General features: G+C 46.1%; 1 protein-coding gene across 1 annotated transcript in view; it reads left to right on the forward strand.

The window, feature by feature from the left end:
- The window catches only part of senp6a (SUMO specific peptidase 6a), a gene marked incomplete at its 5' end in the record, with an annotated part of 21,081 nt that overhangs the window by 14,125 nt on the left and 974 nt on the right, over positions 1-5,982 (forward strand).

Genomic DNA, 5,982 nt, shown 5'->3' on the forward strand with positions numbered 1-5,982 from the left:
CCTCCCCTTCGTCCTGGTTAGTCTGCTGTACAGCGCTGGGTAACCCTGGCTGGATCTGAGCTCAAGCCGTGGGACACTTAATTAACAGTGCTGAACAAACCAACAAGACACACATTGTCTAAACACCCAGCTCACCCCCGTTTTAGGAGCTTACTGAGTGAGGCAAGAGACACGTTGTATAGAACTTTGTGAGGACTTTATCTTGCCCACAGATTGTTCATTATTTGGAGCTTCCTTGTACCAATCGGGGAGCGTTCCACATTACTGTTATTTCCTCCACGAGTATTTCCCCCAGGCGTGGGTTAAAACGCGGCCCGGTCCAACCCTCCCTCTCCCTGGCCGTCCGCACTGTGAAGAGACTGTTGGACATGAGCAGAGCAGCACTGCTGGACGCAGCGCGTTAGCTGCTCCCTCTGGCATTAATGTCTGTTCATCATCGGGGAGAGCCTCAAACCAATCAGATTAAACACTCAGGAGGAAGTTACAGTCCTGCTCATAAAGTTCAGCTAAATCCACAATGCACCACAGAGTCCTGCGCTGCAAGGGCTGGCTGACAGCCGACGCGTAAAAGGGGGCAGGAAGGACAGTAATAGAAGCGAGAAGATAACGGCAGGCGATATCTGGCCTCCAAACACTGTCTCAGTGCTCAAACCAAAACCCGAACCAGCAAAGAGACCATTCAGATTACAGACAGCCGCTCACAGCGGACCCCCAGCCTCGCTCCTGGAGGATGGATAACATTGTCTCCATCAGGAAGTCTCAAACCGCGCGCGTCTGACCACCGACAGCTGAACGGCTCCTCTCCGTTGTCTCTCTCGCGTAAAGGGTGTGGTCCACTTCCTCGCTGTGATTATTACCAGCAGCCAGGCCTGAACGCGGACGGAAGACGTTAATCCCAGGAAACGGTCCTACACAGGACGCGGGGAGGAGCGAAAGTCCTCCGGGCGCCCGGCTCCACTGAGACGGCGTGGACGCCCAGGACTTAGGCTCTCTAGCAAGCGCAACTGAGGTTCCAGCACTGCTGTACAGTCCCCGACCGTGAGTTCTCACTGGCTCATGGAAGCCGCCGACATGGGTAACGCCCCTCCCCCCTCTATCAGCCAGTAAAACTGCACTAATATTATCGTGTTATTTCATATTAGAATCAAAGTAATAACAATAACCGCTGATAAAGCCCAAACAAAACACAAACGCGCAGCCTAAAAGCCAGGAGAATTATTGGATCAGAAGATGGCAGGTTTTAGGGATGTTTCGTACACAATCTGTCTGTGTTGCTGTATTTTAATCCTTTTTCAACAATCAGGACGGCTTATATTCCTTCTGTTGTTTGCGCCCACAAAGATGATGGAGATAACAATATAGGATATACCAGTATATATGGTGGTGTGTGTGTGTGTGTGTGGTGTTGTAGTCTGATCCATAGTAGATCAGTAAGTTGTAGCCAGCCGTCCCCCTGGTGAGAGATCGCATCAGGAAGGAGAAGCAGCCAGTTAGCAGTACAAAGGTCCAGAGCTGCTAAAACCCGGCTGGAAAACAAGCCTCCCCTGAGCCCCCTCTGAATAATTGGCAAGAGAAGTGTTAGAAGGGGGAGCCGGATTAACCGCGGTCAAAGTCCCTGCTGGCAAGCCGAAGGCCACAACCAAACTAATGCAGCACGTGAAGGACCAAACCGCGGAGGCGAGGAGACGGCGTTTAACAGGAAGGGAAGATTTCACAAAACACAGGACTGACATCCCTTCATCATCATCCATCCATCAATCCACATCATCATCATCTTCATCTCATCATCATCTTCATCATCATCTTCATCATCATCTTCATCATCATCAGCTTCAACCTCAAACATATTCACACACACAACAGCAGGCTGGACCTCCTCCTAAAACATTACCCAGAATCCACAGCACAGTGAAAAGGCCTCCGCACCAGGAGGGTTTCAAGGTCGCCGACCACGTGATCCCGCGCCCTCTGTTGGCCGCAGTAACCACCAAATAATGATGGGTTGGGTCGAGGTGGCGTGTCGGCGTGAGACGGCGGTCACAATAACTGGTGATTAAAGATGACTGCTGCTAAAATACCCCCGCTCCCCCCCCCCCCCCGCCGCACAACCAGAGGTCAAAGTTCAGTCCTCACCAAAGCTCAGTTACTGTCAGTGTTCCTGCTTCCTGCCGTCTGTCTACAGTCCAGACAGACCGACCCAGTCCAGCTACCGACGGGGGAACCGGTTCCAGAAGCAGAGATAATCTGGTGGAAAAGTGTCACCAGTTGGAGAACCAGTACAAAAAAACACCTGTTAACAAATAAACACTGGAGAGCTTTTATTCTGAAATTGATACAGGAAGTGTTGATGTGTGACATAATCTACAGGAACTGTAGTGAACGATGTGAAGTGTTCTAGTTTTCTGGGAACCCCGAACCAAACAGATGCAGACGGCGAGTCCGTTTTAAAGTCCAAACAGAGCGAATATTTCTAATGCAGCTAATGCAAAGCAACAAGGCGCTTCATGCAGAGGTCAGTTAGACGACAGGTCAGTTAACTGTGTAACAAACAGCTCCTCTGAGGTCCACACTGTGTATTTAACTACATATCAGTGGTGTTTAACTCTTCTTTAGATGTATATGAACCTAGAAATATGATGCTTTCATGGATTTATAGACTTCCATCAACTTCCCCCCCGTATGTAAACGCTGCTCGTCTCCTGCTGTTGACCATCGTCTTCAAACTGGTTCCATCAGACTCCAGACAGTGAACTCTTCATCAGGTTTCTTTAACAAATGAAATCAACGATACAGGACGACATCAACTTCATTCATAGTCCTTCAGTAACGTCTCACACAGTCTCAGTCCATCACACAGACAGTGGAGGTTCATTAAGGGTTCAGAAAGCACTGAGAGCTGAGGGAGGACATAAAATACTACACAATGCAGGACAACGTAGATTATTTCCAGCAGGATATTTGCTCATTTTAATCATTTTCCAGGTGTTTCCAGGACGACTGGGAAACAGTTTATTTACAGATGTGAACCACAGTCACCTGCAGGATGGGATTATTCATCGATCTTTATTTCATATTTAATGCTTGTTCAGACAAAGAATTATCAAAAAGTGTTTACTTATCTTAAGATTTCTTACTTTTATCAAAAAAAATATTCATTTCCAAAGAATCTGAAACAGAATAGAAAGTTAACTCATTCAATTCTAATCTATCTTTAATCTATATTCTGTCCATCGGCTGCTTTAAAGGGCTAAATGGTGTCAACTTCAAAGCCTGTTTGCTGAGAGGAATAAAGTCTGTAAGAGACGGAATCTGAGCCCGCGAGAGGGAGCGGCTCCTAAACGCTCCGAAAACAAGGGTTTATGGGTAGAAAGATACAGATGTTGACATTCGATAGCCGGCGGTCGGTTTGAGAGACGGAGGGAAACGATGCGACTCAAAGCGCCGCCATCGACTTCCTGATGAAGACCATGTGATAAAGTGGCTGATTCCAGATCAGTTTTCAGTCTGTGGAAGAAAAACAAACTCACAGTATCTGATGAGTCCACGAGACTCTGTTTACCAACAACAACCACAACCACAACAACAACAACAACCACAACCTCAGCTCCTTCCAGGATGTTTCAGAGACCACAACCCCCCCCCACAGCGAGGACGCCGGGCTCGCAGACGGGCGTGTAAGTCGACACTCTTCATCACCATCATCAGGAGGCCGCGGTCTGCTCGGTGCAGCGTGACTAATTCAGCTCACATTCCCCTCATTACAAAGGCGGGCGGAGGGGAGGGGGTCCCGAACTCGAACCCCTCCGTAACCTCCGCCGTTATATAATGACCTCCTTCATCACCTGTGATGAGGAGGAGGAGGAGGAAGATGCTGCGTTCAGCCTCGGAACCAAACCGCTCACATGTTGCCTCATAAACAATCCTGGAGACAGAAAAGAGCCAATCGGGGCCTTTGTGGGCGGGACTTCAGTCAGTGATGTAACAGAGACGTGAGGGTCACGAGAGCTTCAATCAGCCCCCGAAACCATCTGAGTGAGCCCGAACCCAAGAGTTTCAAACCCTTTACTACAAAGTAAGATAATCTCCATTCTGTAAATACTAACAATACTAACAATAACAATAATAACAATAATAATAACAATAATAATAACAGTGTAAATTATAACTAATCTATACCAATTAACTAACAGCTGCATGTGTTATTACTAAATTATGACTCATATATATATATATATATTTTATCATATTCTGTCCCGACATTGATCAGGATGTCAGTTCATATGTCGACAGTTGTTTGTGGTCACGTGATAACACGCCTCCTCTGTTGTTGTTGTTGTTGTTGTTGTAGTTGTTTACTTCAGGCTGCTGTGAGCTAACTTGTATTTTAATGGAATTAAAGAGAATGTAAGAATGTGAATCAACAGACAGAAAACCATCTTTAAAGGTCTCAGCAGCTCTTCCTTTAATCCACCGTCCAATCAAATGAAATCCATCAACAAAAGCTCATTTACAAAAGCTTTGGACCAACGTTAAGTATCAGACACATTAAATACATACATATATACACACATATATATATTCTCTATGAAGAATGAATTATCACTTTTCTGATTTGGTCAATTATTCTCTTTAAATCTGCTCGTTTATGACGCAGAGAGCATCAAATAATCCAACTTTTAAATGTTTTCCGGGTTATATTCTGCCTCAGTTCCACTCAGACAGTCGTGTGACGGATTCTTTATGTGCCGAACTTCAGAATTTACCCTCTTTATTAAACATATGTGTTGAACCCTTATTCATATATATATATTTGCCTCTAGTGGATATCACAATGTTAAATTGACAGAATTTTAAATGAAGTCTGGTGCTGACAAAGCTAAATCCAAGCATGGGGGCAATGAAGGCAGTTTTCTGTTGTTATTGTATCAACTATATCGTACAGGAGCTCATATTCCTGCACATATACACACAATATATGGACATTCCCAAACTCTAACAGCCAGAAAACACTTCCAGGAATTCCCTGACTGAACGTCTCTCCCTCCTCCAGCTGCTTCCTCCTCCTGTATACAGCCACCTCACAGTTCATCACTACAGGCTCCCAAAAGTCGTCTAATGTTCTCAATCCTCGGCTCTTAAGTGGATGAAGATGCACATAAACAGCTTATCCTTGAATAAGACACTTGGACGCGAGCCGCTACCCAGGATGCCAAGCACATTTCACTGGTCCCATCCCTGCAGCCACAGACGCAAACAACTTCACACCAATTAGTTTTAATATGTAAGAAAGGACGAGTTCCTGAGGAGGACTCTGACCTCGGCCGGTTACAGTACGAGCTGCTTCCTGCTGTGACATAATGCAAATATAAATCCATAAAAACACAGATATATGGCGAGGAGCAAAAGTCAAAGTGCATCCGGAAATCAGGAATGTGCTGATCAGAAACACATCGTCCCCCACTGAGTGTCAGCAGACTGAGAGCTCCGGCTGCTTTTAAAGGAGCATAATGGAGGTTTAGGAAGCTCAGGACAAACACAATAAGCACCGAGAGCTCTTATGTAATCATTGCACACAGATAAAACCACAGCCAGCTCCTTGCTGCGTCCACTCAGTTATTACTACCTCCAGCATCATGGCAGTCAAACCCACCAACACCCTCGGCTTCTTTTTCTTATGCAAAGCATGTCCATTGATTCCCAGGCTCCCTGTGTGTGTGTGTGTGTGTGTGTGTGTGTGTGTGTGTGCAGGCCGCAGCCAGCCTCACATTGTGGGAATCTGACATATTGCTGCTGCTGCTGTACAACAACACATCCTCTCATGTCATGAACGCACCACTGAGTCCTGCTCCCTTTATAAAGTCCCTCTGATGCTACGAGGCTAAAATGCTGCCCGGACGCACAACCGAACCTCATTCACAAAAGCTCGGTTTTAGTGGAGCAGCGCTGTGTATGAGCCACATATATTCTCTATGAAGAATGAAT

The sequence above is a fragment of the Morone saxatilis genome, unplaced genomic scaffold, assembly GCF_004916995.1.
Source record: "Morone saxatilis isolate NCDOM2014 unplaced genomic scaffold, NCSU_SB_2.0 Contig7, whole genome shotgun sequence".
Classification (NCBI taxonomy): domain Eukaryota; kingdom Metazoa; phylum Chordata; class Actinopteri; family Moronidae; genus Morone; species Morone saxatilis.